At 39.2% G+C, this 21473-nt stretch overlaps 1 pseudogene; it reads right to left on the bottom strand.

The window, feature by feature from the left end:
- Window positions 1-12915: 12915 nt before the first annotated feature.
- The window catches only part of LOC149848565 (subtilisin-like protease SBT4.14), a 71896-nt pseudogene continuing 63338 nt past the window's right edge, over window positions 12916-21473 (bottom strand).

The raw sequence follows: 21473 nt of genomic DNA, 5'->3' as shown, positions 1-21473 counted from the left end.
GAAAAAGGTTGTTTTTACTAGTTTTAAAAGAAAAAAAATTCTCAAAAATTTTTTGGTTAAAATTTTGGTGTGTTACAATTGCTCCGTTGGGTTCACTATATCAAACCTGAATAGAGTCTTAATCTTGTGACAACTCTGACAGATTTCTTGTGCTCATCAAAGTCATTAGGAGGGCTACCGAAGTCCATAGTAAGTTTACTTTTATTTATTTTTATTTTATTTATTGGGGTGTGTTTAATCTCTAATTTCTATATTTTTGTTTGTTTTCTATATTTTCTAGTGTTGGTGTTGACATATACCATCAACCCCATTTTTATTTTTAGAAAAGCAAATCGAGGTATGTTGGATCGTATGATAGAGGAATCGAAAGATGAAAAGTTGCACCCTTGAATCATCTGATCCTTGCTCACAGAAGAAAGAAACGCTCGAATTTTTGTAGAACGCAACCCATAACTTTCAAGAATCTAATCCCAAATCTATATTTTTAGATATTTATTTAAAACTCATTTTCAAAATCTTTCCAAAAAAAAGGATCAAGATAACCCGATGGAATCCCATAAATATTTGGAAAAGCCGATGGGAAAGCCATCGACCCCTAGGGCTTTCAAATGATCTAGGTGCCAGACCACTTATTTAATTTCAGAGAGTGAGAAACGCCATTGTAGTACCTTTAAAACTGCAAGCTTTTATCCGATATTGACCTTGTCATGTATGCATTATGATTAAAATCTTAGAATTATAATATGATGCACCACATATTTTCTTGTCCCGTCCTTGGTTTCAAAAAATATTTGGATTGCCATGGTGGGGTTTTTAGTCTAATTTGAAGCTTTGTGTACTCAATTAGAGATCTCATATCGACTTAAAATTTAGCGCCAAAAGGAAAGAAGTGGCAGATTATTTGGAGTTGGTGGATTAATCTTGTGTAGTGCTTGTTTTGGTAGTGACGAAACCCAAGGACTTTTAAGAGTAATCTTGCAATACTTTGAAGAATTTAGTTTTTATTGAAAAATCCTTGAAAATTATTGATATATACTTATAAGTCAAAAAAATTTAAAAAATTATTGTATTAATATCAGGTTTTTACAATAGCAATTCTTTAAAATATCAAGTTAAAATTTTCACTTTCTTTAAATATATATTTTAGATCTGGATTCAGATATGATTCTGATTTTGACCCAGATATGGATTTGCTATTAGCATTTCAGGTTCAGATTAGGATCTCCATGATAATGCAGATTGCAAGGAGAGTGGCATAGCAAAACTCACGCACACATCGAAATGCCCACACCAGCACAGTGATGTAGCCCATTCACTATCTCAAATGAAGCTTGTCCCTCGTGGAGGCCTGCAATGGGTTTCAGCTACTCTCAAGATTTGTCATAGTTAATTAAATTCAAAATTGCTTGTATTGCCTAAGAATCATTGCACTGATTGGATCCTTTTGCATATATTTTTGTTATTTGAATTTTAAATTGGATTTCAGTTTTTTTATTAGGCTTTAGGTTGATTTTGGATTCATAAACTTTTGCCTTTTTCTATAAACAATCATTGTTCAAACAAATTTAGGACGATTAGAGATTTATTTTTTATTCTTTTAAGCTTCCAAAATTTTGGTTTTATCTTCAGTTGATTTTTCGTGTTTTGATAGTTTAGTATGCAATAGCATAGATCGTGGTGTAGTTTTTACTATCCCACTCTGGACCCTTGCATCATATTCATTAATCATTTGGAAGAAAATCATTATTTGAGGGAGCTTTAATCCCATGAACCATCCACACAGGCACTTGTGTGTGCATAAGTAAAGCAAAGATATAATTCAACCAAAAGAAGGTCCAAAATCTATAACCAATGATTATCAGGCAGCTCTCCTTCTCCAATATTTGAGTGTTTCATCAACTGAATCTTATATATTTATTATTTATAATTTATTTAACAAGATATATGTTTAGTGAAGATTTTATTTTTTGAGAAGAAAGGCAAACATTCTCATTTTGTAGAAATTAATTCATGACATATACAAATATAATTAAAAACATGGTGATTGAGACAGTTGAATTCGAGATGAGCTATCAAAAGAGGTCCCAATTCTAGAACCGCTAAACATGAGCATGTTGAACCAACATGTCCGGAAGCAAGACGGTGCTTCTGTTTTTGGGTTTCTTCAACATCATCCATTCTCTACACTCGATGGTGGTTCTAACCTGTAATAACTTTATGCTTGGAGTTGCCCTCTAAAAAACAATCTCATTCTTGTGTAACCAAATCAGCTGCGATTGAAATCAAAACCCAGCTACTCCACTTGTAGTCCCCTTTGCCCGATCCTTTTGGGAGAGGAACACATCCCACAGACTGCAAAAACTATCAATTGTAACCTCGTTCCAGATGAACTCCTGCAGCTTCCTAAACCATATGCATTCAGCGAAGAGGTGCTCATTAGATTCCACAACACACTCACAAAAATAGCACCGACTAACCAGTTGAAACCCCATCAATTGGAGATTGTCATCAGTTTTTGCCATGCCGTGGAGAACGAGTCACCCTTGGAGGAAGGTCCCCCCCCCCCGTGATAGCGATCTGGCAGCCAGGTCGCAAAAAGGGTGGCCGATATCTAGTAACAAGAGGTCATATTTTACTCTCCATCTTTCTCGTATTTTCACCTTATTTTGTCATTATTGTTCCTAATCCTCATTCCTGCCAATGATCACAGCAAATCCTGAAGCTGTTGGCTAAACTATGTTGTCTAGCTACATTAATCTGCCATTGTCCCTCAACCGACCAACTGTTGTGAAGTTTTTACATCTCAACATGTTTTTCAAAAAGTGGAAAGGGATGGCTCACAATGCATTTAAAACTTTACAATACAAAGTATTATAATCCGTTAATGTTTAGCACTTAATTTAAAGACATACCAAAATCTTGAAAAATCATAATCTAAAACATACTTTTTACTTCCTTAAAAGTATATTAATTAAAAAATAAAAACAATATGTATTGTCTGATTGAAGAAAAACTCAACTATTGGAGAATATATAAACACCATATGATAATCCAAGATTGTAGAGGGTGTTCAAGTTCAGCTCATTTCTTGATTGAATTGAGCCATGGTTGAGTTCGTGAAAAGCTTGAGCCAAACAAGCAAAGTACAAGCTAGTTCATTTACAATATATATATATATATATATATATATATATATATATATATATATATATATATATACTTGTTCATAGTTGAAAATAATAGAATTTACAACATAAACCTACTAAGCCAAACTCAAACTCGGCTCATTTACAAAATAATCTATTGTTTCAAACTTATAACGAATAGGATTTGAACTCTAAACTTATTGCGTGCAGGCTAAACACTTCAACCATGCATCGTTTCATTTCCAAGTGCAAGCTTTAAGATTTGAATATGAAGCATTTACACTACAAGAAAATACGTTGTTAGCGACGGACGTTAGCGACAGAATCTTTCCGTCGCTAGTTAGCGACGGATTGGCAAGCGACAAATATTCGTCGCTATTATTACTGAATCTTATGAAAGTAGCGACGGAAGATAGTCCGTCGCTAATTAGCGACGGATGTTGCGACAGACTGTTTCGTCGGTACGATCGCACCATTTACCGACGACGTTAACGACGGAACCTAGTCCGTCGCTAGTTTCGCGAATTTGATTTTACGTTGGCTTAGCGACGGAATGAATCCGTCGCTAACTTTCGAATAACCCTAATCCCAGGAAGCTTTTCCTTTTCTTCTTTCGCTGCTCGTGCCGTTCGCCGCTCCCGCCATTCGTCGGTCCCGCTCCCGCCGTTCGCCGGTCCCACCGTTCGCCGCCCGGAAAAAGGTAACGCCCTCCCGCTCCCGTTTTCGGCAGGGGGTTAACCCCCTGCCGGAAACGACAGGGGGTTAACCCCCTTCCGGTTCAAGCAGGGGGTTAACCCCCTCCCGTTTCCGGCAGGGGGTTAACCCCCTCCGGGTTCACACAGGGGGTTAACCCCCTGCCGTTTTCGGCAGGGGGTTAACCCCCTCCCGGTTCACGCAGGGGGTTAATCCCCATTTTCACGCAGGGGGTTAACCCCCTCCCGTTTTCGGCAGGGGGTTAACCCCCGTTTTCATGCAGGGGGTTAACCCCCTCCCGGTTCACACAGGGGGTTAACCCCCTGTCGTTTCCGACGGGGGGTGAACCCCCTCTTGGTTCACGCAGGGGGTTAACCCCCTGCCGGAAAACGCAAGGGATTAACACCCTGCGTCCCCTGCCGTTTCCGGCAGGGGGTTAACCCCCTTCCGTTTCCTGCAGGGGGTTAACCCCCTTCCGAAAAACGGAGGGGGTTAACCCCCGCGTTTTCCGGCAGAGGGTTAACCCCCGCGTTTTCCGGAAGGTGGTTAACGCCCTGCGTTTCTTGCAGAGGGCTAATCCCCTGCGTTTTTCGGTAGGGGACCCTTGCCCCCTGCCTTTCTGGTAGGGGGTCGACCCGGGCAGGGGGTCGACCCCGGCAGGGGGTTAACCACCTGCCATAACAGGCTGGGGGTCGACCCGCTACCCAAACAGGGGGTCAGTTAACTCGCTACGTTCCGTAAGGGGGTTAACCCCCTATGTTCCGTAAGGGGGTCGACCCCCTGCCGGAACAGCAGGGGAGTCGACCCCTTGCCAGAACAGTTTTTTTTCCGTGGTGACTTCATTTTAAAATAGTGTTTTTTTGTGCAGATTTTTCAACGGAACTCGCTTGTGCCCCGCCACCCGTGGTAAGTAAGTGACAAAAACAATGCAAATCGGGTAAATACCCGTGGTGAGTAAGTGATGCAAGCGCATCACATGTTATTTAATTTATTGAATGTAACACTTTATTGTTCACACACTCACTTAGTTGTTGATATCTAGGACTGCTTTGTTGGAGTTCGGAGATCATGCTGAGCATGATTTTAATGTATATATATGGAAGTGTTCTTATTTTTGGAGTACGGAGTCCATGCTAGGCATGGTAGTAGTTAGTGGGATATTGGAGTGTGTTTGCTGCAGGTACATGTTTGAGATTTGTTTGATATGAATTATTTCAATGTATTGCAATGTTTGATGTGATTGTATCCATGCTTACATGTAGTTACATTCAATTTGATTATGTCTACCATGTGAAATTGTATACTGAAAGCATGCTTCAAATGAATGTATCGTGTCATGAATAGTTTGCACATGAAAATATTAAGTTATCAATGCATGTATCATAATTCTTGTGATTGTATGACATTATATATTGCATGATAAATTTGATATTTTCTTCATCATAGCATTCTGATGGTTCTCTTTTAACTGGTTAGGATACTATTCGCACCATCATACGACAAAATGACTGCAAATCGTGAATGGATGTACCGTAGGATAGTGGACAATGAGTTATCGCATGAATATATGGATGGTGTTGACAGTTTTATTGAATTTGCAACGACAAGTGTCAGTACAGTAGATCCCACAGGTCGGATTAGGTGTCCCTGCAAGATTTGTAAGAATAATCGATTTTTAGAACCTCATGGCGTTAGACATCACCTATACAGGAAGGGTTTTGTGAGTGATTATCAGAACTAGACGTTTCATGGAGAAGAATTTAGAAACGATTTTGATGCACCGGTGAATGTGGTGCACGATAATCCATATATGAATTTGATATTTAATGCCGCAGGAACAGAACTGGGTTCTGCTATGAGTTCTAGTGATGTAAGAACTGCCATAGATGAAGAATCACCAAACGATGCAGCTAGTAGATTTTATGATTTACTTAGAGATGCTGATGAGCCACTTTGGAACGGTTGTGAGAGTCACACTATCTTGTCTGCAGTTCTTTAACTAATGAATTTGAAGTCCGAGTATAATTTGAGTCAATCATGTTTTGACCGTTTGTGCATGATTGTGAAGAGTATGTTGCCTAAAGATGAGAAATTGCCACAAAATTTCTATCGTGCGAAAGTTATGGTCAACGCTCTAGGTATGGGTTACAAAAAGATTGATGTTTGTCCAAATCACTGCATGTTGTATTTCAAGGAGCAGGAAAACGACATATCATGCCCGTCATGTGGGCATCCTCGGTTCAAGCCAAAGACAAGAGGCAATGGTAGCACGAGATCAAAGGAAGTTTCATACAAGTCGCTCCGCTACTTTCCTATCACTCCTAGATTGCAGCGATTGTATATGTCTTCAAGGACAGCTAAACACATGAGATGGCATGCAAATAAAGTTCGACACGATGAAAACAAGATCACGCATCCTGTTGACGCTGAAGCTTGGAAGCACTTTGATCGTACTCATCAGAACTTTGCAATGGAAGTGCGAAATGTTAGACTCGGTCTATGTATAGATGGATTTAATCCATTTGGGGGTAGATCAACTCCATACTCATGTTGGCCAGTATTTGTTACTCCATACAACCTTCCACCAAGCTTGTGTATGAAACGTCCAAATCTTTTCTTGTCTCTGTTGATCCCTGGTCCGACCTCACCTGGCCAAAATCTTGATGTATATCTAAGGCCATTGATTGATGAATTAAAAGTACTGTGGGATGACGGTGTTACCACGTATGATGCCCACAAAAAACAAAATTTCAACATGAAGGCCGCTGTTCTATGGACAATCAGTGACTTCCCTGCATATGGTATGTTATCTGGTTGGAGCACACATGGGAGGTTGGCTTGTCCGTACTGCATGGAGGATTCCAAAGCTTTTAGATTGAGGCATGGAAGGAAGCCTTGCTGGTTTGAGTGCCATCGTCGATTCCTACCCAGCGATCATCCGTTCCGACGTCAAAAGAATGCATTTAAAGCAGGCACAACTGAAACGGAAGGTCCATCCTCAAGATTGTCCGGCATAGAGATTCTAAGAAGATTGCGATACTTTCCAGATGTATTAACAGATGCCCGCAGTCCTACACCCTTCCGTGGATTTGGGAAGGATCACAATTGGACGAAAAAATCTATTTTTTGGGAACTACCGTATTGGCCGACCCTATTGATACGACATAATTTGGATGTGATGCATGTAGAGAAAAATGTGTTTGATAATGTGTTAAATACAGTAATGAATATTAAAGGAAAAACGAAGGATAATCCGAAGGCCCGTATGGATTTAAAATTAATATGTAAAAGACCAGAATTGGAACTCAAAGAGTATAATGGCAAAGTACTGAAACCAAAGGCGAAGTACGTGCTCGGACCTGATCAAATAAAACATGTATGTCAATGGTTGAGACAACTGAGATTTCCAGATGGATATGTCTCTAACATTGCTCGGGCTGTGAAGATTGACGATGGACAGTTATATGGGTTGAAGAGCCATGATTGTCATATCTTTATGCAACCATTGATACCCCTAGCATTCCATGATATGTTAGACAAACCTATATGGGGGGTATTGTCTGAGTTGAGCGGATTTTTCAGAACATTGTGCGCATCGGAGGTCGTTGTATCAGATGTAAAGAATCTCGAGGACTCTGTCATCACCACTGTTTGTCTGTTAGAAAAGATATTTCCGCCAGCATTTTTCGATGTTATGGAACATTTGATCATACATCTGCCATATGAACTAATGGTTGGTGGCCCTGTGCAATATCGATGGATGTACCCATTTGAAAGGTATATGTTTTTTTATAGCACATCTCTTTAATGACATATATTTAAAATTTGAAATGTATATTCTTGTCAGATGCATGTTCGACCTAAAAAAAAAGGTTCGTAATAAAGCAAGAGTAGAAGGCTCTATTTGTGAGGCGTACACTTTAGAAGAGATTTCAAATTTCTCATCTATGTACTTCGAACCTCATATTCCAACACGTTACACATGCCCGCCCCATAACGATGATGGAGAACAAGTAACTGTAGCTGACAAACTGTCGATATTTCAACCACTTGGGCATGCATTTGGTAGTTGCCGATCAAGGCTATTGACAGATCGAGAGCAAGATGCAGCACACATCTATATTCTTTTTAATTGCTCAGCGATCGACCCATACATCGAGTAAGTATATGTATATGCAACTCAATTATAAATCCTTTTATGTTCTATATGTGGATACATGGCTCGGTAATATAAGTATTTGTGGTTTGCAGACGATTTGATCTGGAGTTGCAAAGCGAAGTTTCACATCTCACTGATGCAGAAGTACAAAAAGAACGTGAAACTAAGTTTGTGAAGTGGTTGAAGCAGTTGGTAAATAAGCTAACATAAATTTTGTACTTATAAACAACACTAAGTTACTTAATTGATCGTGATCACAATAATTGTTTATGTCTGTGCGTAGGTTCGCCATGGTGATGTTAAAGATCAAGGAATAGGTGATTTAGAAAATGGTCCGACCAAAGTTGTGCAATGCTACAACGGGTATATCGTAAATGGTTATCGATTCCATACAAAAGACTACGGTACAAACAAATCAACGATAAATAGTGGCGTGTGTGTCAAGGGTAGCAGCTACAATGAAAATGAACATGATTACTAGGGTGTTATAGAGGAAATAATGGAGTTGACTTACTTAGGCATGAATAACAGGGTTACGATATTCAAGTGTCATTGGTTTGATCCAACTGCAACAAGACTCGACAAAGCTTCAGGCATTGTGGAGGTGAATCATAAATCCAGGTTTGGAACATATGAACCATTCATATTAGCCTCGCAAGCTCAACAAGTTTATTATACTTTATATCCGAGTATAAAAAAGTCAGATAGAAATGAATGGTGGGCAGTTTGCAAGGTGAAATCCAAACTATACCCCGAGTATGATCAGTTACAGGAAGATGAGTTAGCTGAAGACAGTGATTACTATCAATCAGATGATGTCTATGACTTCGCTTAAGGTCACGATGTTGCGCATGATATGCATGTCATATCTCCATTGGCCGATGAAACATTCATAGAGGAATGTGATCCAAATGATGTACCAAGTGGATGGGCAAACAATGAAGAAGAAGAAGAAGAAGAAGAAGAAGAAGAAAAAGAAAGTCAAACTAGTAATGAGGAAGAATTCTCAAGCTAGTGAGCAAAATCTTATACTACAAACCTCTATTTAAATGCATTGTAATACTTGATGTGAGTTGTATTGCAATACTTGGTGTGAATGATTAAAAATTTTATTTGAATGTATATTAATACTTGATACGAATGATTCGAATGCATTGTAATACTTGATGTGAATGATTTCAATTATCTGAATGTATTATAATTTATGCAATTAACGAATGATTTGAATTAGTGCAATACTTGATGTGAATTATTTGAATTATTTGAATGCATTGCAATGCTTGATGTGAATGACTTGAATGCATTGTAATACTTGATGTGAATTATTTGAATGTATTGTATGACATATGTTATTTGTTAGAATATGGTTCATGGAGGTTATAGTGGTCGCTCATCCAGTAGTAGCCAGGCTCAGCCTTCATCTTCACGGGCTCCTATGATAGGTATATCATATAACTAATTGGATGCTTGATTAGTTCAAATGCGCATTCTGAGAATTTCTAATATATTTTTTTACAGATGATGTTGCGCCTGTACACGACCCACCTACACCAGTTGATCGCACAAGTCAACAACCAACACAGAAAACAGGGTCTTCTCAGGCTGGCACAAGAAGACTCATTCGAATAGTGTATATCGATAATCGACCATAAGTATTTTGTTTTCAATTATTGCATATCTTTTAAATATTTTATATTGATATTTACTGTGTAACAATTCATGTGCAGCACGAGGTTTGAGCCACAAGAAGTAGTACGGGAGATTAGGAATTCACTTCTTCAACATCTACCAGGACCAGTTGCTCAATGGAAAGAGTACCCAAAGGAGGTGTTAGACAGATTGTGGTCCTCATTTATGGTATACAGTTGTTCCTCATAGTTAATGTGTTTCATATTTAATTTATTTAAGCAATGTCTACTAACTTTCTGAAAATATTTATAGGCTTCGAATCGTTTCGCAACTACGGTGGAAGAAAATGATGCAAGGAAGGTGTGGCAGAAGGTGGCTGCCAATCGATTTGCAGACATGCTGCACACTATGAAGACTGCAGCAAAAAAAACATCTGGCGTAGTAGATGATCCATTACTGTGGAAAGGCCATGGTCCTGTTACTATTAGGAGAGATTACTGGGATGAAATGTGCGATAAGTGGGCAGGAGATGCATTTAGAAATCGCTCTGCGAAGGCTGCACAAAATCGATCGAAGATGCCCGAAGCCCATCTACACACAGATGGATCTAAGACATTTGGGAGCCACCTAAAGAAAATGGTAACTCATCAATATATAATATTAATTTTATAAGTATTGTTGCAAACTTGTGTACTAAATCTTTTGTCATTTAACTTCGCAGGAAGCAGAAAAAGGAGGCAGTGTACCATATAAGGATGTATTTGTAGAAACACATAAAAGGAAGACCACGGGAGTCTTCGTATCAGAGAAGGCGAGAACGACAATGGTATGTATTAATTCTATTAATAATCATTGCAATATATATGCAAGTTATCATAATGTTATCATTAATTATTAATGAATACTTTAAACATTATTTTGTAGGAGGCATATGAGCAACAGATGGTAGAGCGATATGGCGAAGACGCTACTCAACATCCATCATTTGATCCTACAGCATGGGTGACTGCAGCAGGTGAACCCAAAAAAGGTCGCGTGTTCGGGTTTGGGAGTAATATGAATACTTCACCAGTTATTGGTTCTTCCAGTTAAGGCTCACCGACTTCTTGCGCCGACATAAGCTCCAAGCAGCCGACTATTCTTTTCGGTGATGATGTACGCGAGATCATTAATGAATCACTGAATAACTACTTCCAATACATCGTCGCCCCCTTTCTCCGAAATGAGATCAAGGCCGCTGTTAAGGATAGGGGATCTTCGATTCCAGGTCCCTCTCAGGTATAATCACATATATAGTTTTTTTGACTGCCTTAAAGCACATCTGAGCATGGTAGAATCACATATAGAGTTTTTCTAGATGCCTTAGAACACATATGAACATGCTATAATCACATATTCAATTTTTTTACTGCCTTAGCACACATATGAGCATGATAGAATCACATATATATATATATATATATATATATATATATATATATATATATATATATATATATATATATATATATATATATATATAACTTTTTGTCTGCCTTAGAGCACATATGAGCATGATAGAATCACATATAAAGTTTTTTTGACTGCATTAGAACACATATGAGCATGCTAGAATCACATATTCAGTTTTTTGCCTGCCTAAGAACACATATGAGCATGTTATAATCACATATTCAGTTTTTTGACTGCCTTAGAGCACATATGAGCATGCTATAATAACATATAGAGTTTTTTATTACATTAGAGCACATATGAGCATGCTATAATCACATATAAAGTTTTTTTGCCTGCCTAAGAACACATATGAGCATGATAGAATCACATATAAAGTTTTTTTTACTGCATTAGAACACATATGAGCATGCTATAATCACATATTCAGTTTTTTGACTGCCTAATTACACATATGAGCATATTATAATCATATATTCAGTTTTTTGACTGCCTTAGCACACATATGAGCATGCTATAATAACATATAGAGTTTTTTTACTGCCTTAGAACACATATGAACATGTTATATATCATTTATGATAGAATCACATATAAAATTTTTTGCTTTGCCTGCCTTAGAGCACATATGAGCATGCTGTATTCACATATTCAATTTTTTTACTGCCTTAGCACACATACGAGCATGATCGAATCACATATATAGTTTTTTGCCTGCCTTAAAGCACATCTGAGCATGGTAGAATCACATATTGAGTTTTTCTAGATGCCTTAGAACACATATGAACATGCTATAATCACATATTCAATTTTTTGACTGCCTTAGCACACATATGAGCATGATAGAATCACACACATATATATATATAACTTTTTGTCTGCCTTAAAGCACATATGAGCATGATAGAATCACATATAGAGTTTTTTTATTGCCTTAGATCACATATAGTGTGTAATTTATTTCATTATATTTTGTTTATCAATACTGACTGTTCTTTTCTTGTGTAGGCTGCTAGCGATAATCAGTGTAGTGGCGCTGAAGGGACAGATAAAGACAATGAACAAGAAGACGCACAAAATCTTGGCGATGATTAGAGGACTGTGTTAAAGAAGTTCTATTTTTTTTATTTTTCCTAATTGTAATTGTTGAATTGCAAATAATTAAACTTCTTAATTTTAAGGTGGAACGATTAATTGTTGTAGATTCTTGTTATATGAATTTTTTTGTGTGGTTTGTTTTTTATTTACAGGAAATATAAATTGTACAAAAAATAGAAATTGTACAGTTCTCGGTATTTAATTTTCAAATAAATTTTTTTTAATTTTTTTTCGTGTTTGCGACGGAACCATACGTCGCTATTCATATTAATCTAGCGACGGCAGTAAATCCGTCGCCAAGCCGTGCTCGCCGTTTAGTACCGGCGGATTGGCGACGGAATATAGCGCTCGTTATTCCGTCGCAATTAGCGACGGACCTGGCGACGAAATTATTCCGTCGCCAGTTAGCGTCGAAATATTTGTGACGTAAGCATACTGTCGCCTCGTTGTCGCTAATCCGTCGCTAACCATGTTAGCGACGGATTCACGACGGAATGTGGTCGTCGCTAATCCACTGCTTTGTTGTAGTGTTAGGAAACTGAAGAAGAAGAAAGTAATAATTGAAGAGAGAAAAAAGTAACATTAAAAAAGGTAGATAAAGCCTGCATTTTTGCTCATCCTTGAGCCTTTTCTCCAAAATAAGTCATAAATAAGTTTTACATGAAAAAATAATTACTAAAAGAACAATTCTTCTTATAAAGTAAAAGTGTAATTTCAATATCATGAAAGTTTGACATTTTACATATGGGTGATTCCTTGGAATGGAGCCAATTGATATACAACGATGGGACTTCTGACTTTATGTTTTGAATCATCCCAAACAAGTGAAGCTGATGCCATAGGATTGGCGCCAAGAGGATCACCATTCACCTCTACCTTAAAGGATAGACGTTGTCCCCGTCTGCTAAATAAGAGAGTTTCTGGTGTGACACTGATCTTAAGCCCACTTGGGACATTGACCATTGCTTTGTAGACTGAAGTTGTTGCACCAACATTGGTCACTGTGCGATAGAACACAGCATGGATCGGGTCGGATCCATTGTTAACTTGGACCTGCATCGATGGGTAGTTGAGACCATCATAGCCTTGGCCGACAGGTATGGCGGAGCAGTTGTTATATTGACCACCAGTCACGATTCCCAAGGCAACGCCGTCTATGTGATTTTTATAGAGAAATTGGGCGTATGACAATTGGTCCATGTCATACACTAGGCCTGGGTGAACAGCATGTCTTAGATCAAATAGACTCGAACCGTAGGCAAATTCTGCGTCCTCATTCAGCCTTGGGTCCATCATCTTTGCTGGAAATGAGAAAGAAAAACTGTTAAAGATATGGTATAGGCACCTTTGAATCTTCAGACATAATGGGCTATCTAGGTTAGCAACTTCCAAGGTTAGGCACATCTGGAGCAGTTACGGTCATGGGTTGTATTCAATCCATCTTGTACATCTCACTTAGAAACCATGAGAATGTTAAAGCTGTAGAGAAATTAAGATAACAAAAAAATATGCGGAAGCAATATAGGATCTAACAAAGGCACAATCAAATCACAACACAAGGGTTTACGTGGTTCGGTCAACACGACCTACATCCACGGGGCACAAAGAGAATAATCCACTATAATGAAAGTAGAGAGTACAATGTAGAGAGTACAATGTCCAATAGCTTGCCCAAAGCTAAAGATAATAACAACAAAGAAAACACAGGAAAAAATGAATACAAGATTACCTCTCAGGTGCACAACCCGAGTCAAAGCCCACACCACAACCAACACCTCTCTCTGAGGATCAATGCGTGGTGACGAACCTTCTTCCTTCCTTTTCTTCTTTCTACTCTCTCTCTCTCTTACTTCTTCTCTCTCTGCACACTGCACACAGCCACTCTACCTTTTTCCACCTAGCACAGAGCCTCTACACCCCTATTTATAGATGACATAGAGTCTTCTAGATATGAACCTCCTAGAAGTGATCCTTCTAGACTCATTCCAGAAACCGAAGGGGTTTTAACCCTTCAACTTCCTGCATTAATGGGAGTTAGGTGGCTATTCCACTTTCCCACATCATTAAATGAGAGGATAGGGCTAACCCTTCAACTTCTTCTGCATTAATGACAAGTGGGTGGCTAATCCACTTCCCCATACCATTAATGAGGGATATGGCTGGACCCAACAATCTCCCCCTCCAGCCCTAGGGGATACTTCAATTCAACTAATCAATTGAAGTTCATGTCGGCCAGTTGCCGACATGTATTTTGTTTCTCCATCGGTAAGGCCTTTGTCAGCATATCTGCACCATTATCATTTGTGGAGATCTTTGTAAGATGAAGCAAATTTTTCTCAAACACATCTCGGATCCAATGGTACCTGATATCTATATGCTTTGACTTTGAGTGAAAACTCGGATTCTTTGCAAGATGAATGGCACTCTGACTATCGCAGTACACCAAGTACTTGTCTTGCTCAAAACCCAACTCCATCAAGAATCTTTTCATCCACAACATCTCTTTGCAAGTTTCTGTAAGAGCAATGTACTCTGCCTCAGTAGTAGACAAAGCAATGCACCTTTGCAATTTTGACTGCCATGACACAGCTCCCCCTGCAAAAGTGAGTACAAAACCAGATGTGGACTTCCTCGTATCAATATCTTCAGCCATATCTGCATCTATGTAACCTGTCAAGACAGGTGATCCACCACCAAAGCTTAAACAAACTTTGGAGCTCCCTTTGAGATATCTAAAGATCCACTTTACTGCTGCCCAATGCTCTTTTCCTGCATTTGCAAGGAATCTACTAGCAACACCTACTGCATATGCGATGTCTGGTCTCGTATATACCATCGCGTACATCAAGCTTCCGACTACTGAAGCATAAGGAACTTTCTTCATTTTCTCCTTCTCCTCGTCATATGATAGACTCTGCTCCGAGTTCAGCTTAAAGTGACTTGCAAAAGGAGAACCAACTGGCTTTGCATTGTTCATATTGAACCTGTCCAACACCTTTTCGATGTATTTCTCCTGTGATAACCATATCTTTTTGGTTTTTCTATCACGAGAGATCTGCATGCCCAATATTTCCTTTGCTGGCCCCATGTCCTTCATTGCAAAGGTCTTACTCAGTTCCTTCTTAAGCCTGTCAATTATAGACATATCTTGTCCAAGGATGAGCATATCATCAACATATAATAAGAGAATAATAAAATTCTCACCGAACCATTTTATGTAGACACAATGATCTGCAGTCGATCTATTGTATCCATTTTCAGCCATAAATGAATCAAATTTCTTGTACCACTGTCTTGGAGCTTGCTTCAGCCCATACAAGCTCTTTTTCAACCTGCATACAAGATTTTCTTTACCTTTGACTTTAAAACCTTCTGGTTGCTCCATGTATATCTCCTCCTCCAAATCACCATGGAGGAAAGCAGTCTTCACATCTAGCTGCTCAATCTCCAAGTCCAGGCTAGCAGTAATACCTAGAGCAACACGAATAGAAGACATTTTAACAACAGGAGAGAAAATTTCATCAAAGTCAATACCTTGCTTTTGACCAAAGCCTTTCACAACCAATCTAGCTTTGTACTTTGGTTGAGAGCATTGTTCTTGAGTCTTCAACCTGAAAACCCACTTGTTCTTCAAGGCTTTTCTGCCTTCTGCTAGTTCCACCAAATCATAAGTGTGGTTCTTCTGCAATGCATCCATCTCATCGTGCATAGCTATTAGCCATTGCTCTTTTTGCTCACACTCTTGTGCTTTCTGGTAACTCTCTGGTTCACCTGCATCAGTAAGCATCACATACTCATGTGGAGAATACCTTCTGGAAGGTTGTGACTCTCTGGAAGATCTTCTCAATTGGGGTTCTGGAAGAGGCTGTTCTCTAATTTCTTCCTGCTCAACATGGCCTACGGGTAAATCAACATCCGCCTCTCCATCATCTTCCTGCACTGTTCTTCCTTCAACTTGTGCCACTGGAGAAGTAGCTGGATCTAAGTGGATAGATCCACCTGCAGAAGTCTGAATTGACACTTCTTTCTTGATATCTTCAAGTGTCTGGTCTTCAAAGAATACCACGTCTTTGGATCTGAATACCTTCTGCTTCTCTGGATCCCATAGCCTGTAGCCGAATTCGGCATCACCATATCCCAAAAAAATGCATTGCCTCGTCTTATCATCAAGCTTGGACCTCTCCTCCTTGGGGATATGTGCAAATGCCCTGCATCCAAATACCCTCAGGTGCTTGTAAGACACATTCTTTCCTGACCATACCCTATCTGCAACATCATTTGCTAAGGCATGAGCAGGAGACAAGTTGATCACATCAACTGTTGTCCTTAAGGCCTCGCCCCAGAATTTCTTTGGCAGCTTGGACTGTGCAAGCATACACCTGATTCTTTCTGCAATTGTACGATTCATCCTTTCTGCAATTGCATTGTGTTGTGGGATACCTAGAACTGTCAACTCATGGCGAATTCCATGAATTTTACAATATTCATGGAATGGACCTGTGTACTCGCCACCATTATCTGACCTGATGCATTTCAGTTGTTTTCCTGTTTCTCGCTCAACCATAGCATGGAATTGCTTGAATACATCAAGAACCTGATCCTTGGTTTTCAAAGGGTATGCCCAAACCTTCCTGGAGAAGTCATCTATAAAAGTAACAAAATAGAGTGCACCACTGAAAGTTTTCATATCAGTAAAACCATTAACAGTTTTTGTTCTCATAGGACCACAAACATTAATATAAACTCGCTCCAGAATGTGAGATTTTCTATGAAAGACATTTCTAACAAAGGATACTCTATGTTGCTTACCAGCTAAGCAATGAACACACGGGTTTAGACGTGTACCTTTTAACTCTGGGAGTTGCTCCCTCTTAGCAAGAATCTGCAAGCCCTTCTCACTCATATGGCCTAATCGACTGTGCCACAAATCAATAGAAGAGTCCTCAGTTGTATTCAACTGTCCCTTGCATACCTTGCCTTGCATCTTGTAAAGAGTACAACATCTCTTTCCTCTGGCCTGAACCAATGACCCGCTGCTGAGTTTCCACTGTCCTTGGCTAAAAGCACTGTTTCTGCCATATTCATCAAGCTTTCCTACTGAAAGCAAATTCAACCTCAAGTCTGGAACATGTCTGACATCCTTGAGCACCAACATGTACCCAAGACTGGTCTAGAGATGAATATCTCCAATACCTACAATTTCTGATGTTCTTGTGTTTCCCATTCGGACAACACCAAAATTACCGGTCCTGTATGTACTGAAATATTCTCTCTGTGGTGTGGCATGGTACGAGGCTCCTGTGTCTAAGACCCAATCTGTATCCTGACATACACAGATACATGGATCATTAGTAGTAGACAAAATCACAAGCTCACCTTCAACTGTGGTTGTGGTATCTTCTTTGATTTCTGATGATTCTGTCTCTTTCCCTTTTTTCTGATTTTTCTTTGGCTCTTTGCACTGATTCTGGAAGTGCCCTTTCTTTCCACAATTGTAGCAAGTGATGTCCTTCCTTGACCTGGACTTGCTCTTATATCTGCGGTCATTTTTCCTGTCCTTTGACCGACCCCTGCCTTTGGATGAACTCACCATCAATCCTTCACCAGAATCCTCATTTGGTGATGGTCTTCTCCTAATTTCATTGGAAATTAGCGTACCTGTGACCTCTTCCATATCCAATGTTTCTTTTCCATAAATTATGGTTGTCACAAGATGCTCATAAGATGGTGACAATGAGGTTAGTAACAACAAAGTTTTATCCTCATCTTCAAGTTTAACATCCAGACTAAACAGACCAACAATAATCTTATTAAACACACTAAGATGGTCAAGAATGGGAGTATCTTCCTTCATACGAAGACTATAAAGTTGTTTCTTGAGGTGTAACTTGTAGGACAAGTTCTTGGTCATGTAGTTGTTTCTTGAGGTGAAACTTGTTGGACAAGTTCTTGGTCATGTAGAGGCTCTCTAGCCGCAACCACATTCCCGTTGTTGTTCTCTCTTCCATCACGTTACAGATGACTTCATCTGATAGACACAACTCAATCACACCAGCAGCCCTCAAGTCAAGATCATCTCATTCATCATCGGTCATGCTTTCTGGCTTATTCGCCTTCCCGACAAGAGCCTTGTGCAACCCTTGCTGTGCAAGTAGAGCTTTCACACTTCTTTGCCATAAAGAAAAGTTTCATTTGCCATCAAACCTCTCCACCTCAAACTTAGAGCTAACTGACTTAAAAGACATGATTTTCCATGAACCAGCTCTGATACCACTTGTAGAGAAATTAAGATAACAAAAAAAATATGCGGAAGCAATATAGGATCTAACAAAGGCACAATCAAATCACAACACAAGGGTTTACGTGGTTCGGTCAACACGACCTATATCCACAGGACACAGAGAGAATAATCCACTATAATGAAAGTAGAGAGTACAATGTCCAATAGCTTGCCCAAAGCTAAAGATAATAACAACAAAGAAAACACAGGAAGAAATGAATACAAGATTACCTCTCGGGTGCACAACCCGAGTCAAAGCCCACACCACAACCAACACCTCTCTCTGAGGATCAATGCGTGGTGACGAACCTTCTTCCTTCCTTTTCTTCTTTCTACTCTCTCTCTCTCTTACTTCTTCTCTCTCTGCACACTGCACACAGCCACTCTACCTTTTTCCACCTAGCACAGAGCCTCTACACCCCTATTTATAGATGACATAGAGTCTTCTAGATATGAACCTCCTAGAAGTGATCCTTCTAGACTCATTCCAGAAACCGAAGGGGTTTTAACCCTTCAACTTCCTGCATTAATGGGAGTTAAGTGGCTATTCCACTTCCCCACATCATTAAATGAGGGGATAGGGCTAACCCTTCAACTTCTTCTGCATTAATGACAAGTGGGTGGCTAATCCACTTCCCCATACCATTAATGAAGGATAGGGCTGGACCCAACAAAAGCGGGGGGCCATACATAGATAGCTCCATCAAGTGAGATGTGCAGTTGCGATGGAATATAACATCATATACAATAGCATGACAACTGCCCTCGTTGCAACTATTTGTAAGCACCTGCCATGGTTTTTTTTTTTCCCTTATATTGGCAACCTACCATGTTGAGAATTGAGTATTCATTTCAATGGAGAGAGCAGAGACATTTTGCAGATTATTTTTATGAATCGCAATATAGAACTATTGGCATGTTATTTGGCTAATCTCACATTATATTTTTGTTTGCAAAAGGCAAATCAATGGATTTCCAAATTCACACAATTACAGACCGAAGCAAATTAAAAAAAAACAGAGAAAAACACTACTATTTTGATGCAATCTACCAACTATAGAATTCTTGGAGTGAAGTAAAGGATCAAACTTACGAAACCACAAAGACAGATCTATACATCTACAATCAGATACTAGTGTGTATTTTATTTGTTTTAAGGCATCATTGTCAATGCAAAGCAAATATTATAGATGAAAAATATCAAATAAAACAAAATATAAAACAAATTCACCTGTGGTCATGAGAGCAGACTTGATTGCAGCAGGAGACCAACGAGGGTGGAAAGACTTGACGTATGCAGCCGCACCACTCACATGAGGACATGACCTTGAAGTTCCAGACATTATATTATAGTTAACCATTCGTTCGTCATCCTTCTTCTCAGTCATTGAAGATAATGGTGTATATGCGGCCAGAATATCTAGCCCAGGGGAAGTGATATCAGGCTGTAATCAAGGGTATGGTTATTAGATCAAGCAACAATGATTAGCACTATCTGATCATTTAGAGGACAGAAAGGGATGCATGGCATCCAGTCATTGGGCAGAGTAGCTACTCAGCCAATGACCCGATTTGCTCTCCCTTTTAAGCATGTAAAATACTGCATTACCTTGAGGATTCTTGGTGAGAGTGTATTCGGGCCACGAGATGAGAAAGATGCAATTTGTGGAATGCTCACATTAACTGTATAAGACTTGTATATAACTGCATAAGGCGACCTTCAAGAAAAATAGAGGAAAAAATCAATTTTAATGGATGATGTTTGGAACAATCTTTGTGCAACAAGTATATACGTGATGTAATATAGCAATTCATAGAGCTTAATTTGGAGAATAATTAAGATGGCAAAATCAGGTTTTTGGAAGGTCTGTTGGCTTCAGTCTCCCATTGCAGACAATATTGTCAAGAGTTGGCAGTCTTATTGATGTGGCCAAATATCGTGGGTGGGCTTTAATTAGAGTTCCAGATATGACCACTCCATTGCTTAACTTTATATTGACATCGAATTGCTTCCCAAATACGAATTCGGGTGATATTCAAGGATGGGTTTGTGTCACAAATAACCCTATCCTCCTCTGGAATTAGCTAGATGAACAAGGTTAGGCGCCCAACCGAGAAGGAAGGAGCTGTAGGCTGACAGAGAAGGATCGTCACCTACGATACACGCAACAACAACTACGCAATTGCGCAAAAAGGGAGTGAAGATGATTGTATAGTGGTGGTCAATGCATGGAAGCCTCTCACTTTAAGGTTTCATTGTAACCGTTACCCATGTCAGGAATTTAAGTGAGGAGATCGAGTTTCAATTTACTTACCTAGTGGAATTGATGTAATCATTTATTGTCATTGATTTGTTGGTATCCACTAAAACTGCTGGTAGAGCAAAAGAGAAAGCTGCGTCTTGGCTTTTGTAACTCTGAAAGATGATTCCAGCCCCTCCAATGTCCCTAACACTGGAGTCAAGGTCTCCATTTACCAAATAATCAAATAATCAAATAGGCAAAACGATATCCAATTGACTCACTAGCTACCTACTTGTGAGAAATAAATTTGAGCTAGTCTCATCATTTACTTACCTTCCTTTCTGTGGTGCTACTGCAATGGACCACCGTGAGTAATAGGAAGCAAATTATGAAGGACATTTTTGAAGTACCCATTTTTCTTTATCTGTTTGGCAAAAGATACTTGGAAGAAATTGGTAAAATGGATTTGGTAGGAAAAATAAGGGAATTTATTTGAAAGAAAGATTGCCCAAGCTAAGAGTCTTGAGAGAGTAGAGGAGGGCCTCACCACCCACCGAATAACAAAAAATACAATGACTCAACTTCAAGTGCAGTAAGGACCCAGAGTCGAATAAATTTAGAGGCAGCTCATCAGTAAGGACCCACAACAGTCAATGTGCAGGTCAGTCGGTGCTTGATGAAGCAATGTAGGATCTTCTGATGGATGTGCATAGAAGCAGAAATAGAAGGGAGAGAGAGAGTTAGAGGGTTGAGATTTCTCCAGTAAGATCCGT

The sequence above is a fragment of the Nuphar pumila genome, chromosome 1 (assembly GCF_984573655.1).
Source record: "Nuphar pumila chromosome 1, dmNupPumi1.hap1.1, whole genome shotgun sequence".
NCBI lineage: Eukaryota > Viridiplantae > Streptophyta > Magnoliopsida > Nymphaeales > Nymphaeaceae > Nuphar > Nuphar pumila.
Note: the sequence above shows the minus strand (reverse complement) of the source record. Positions and strands in the feature narration are given on the sequence as shown.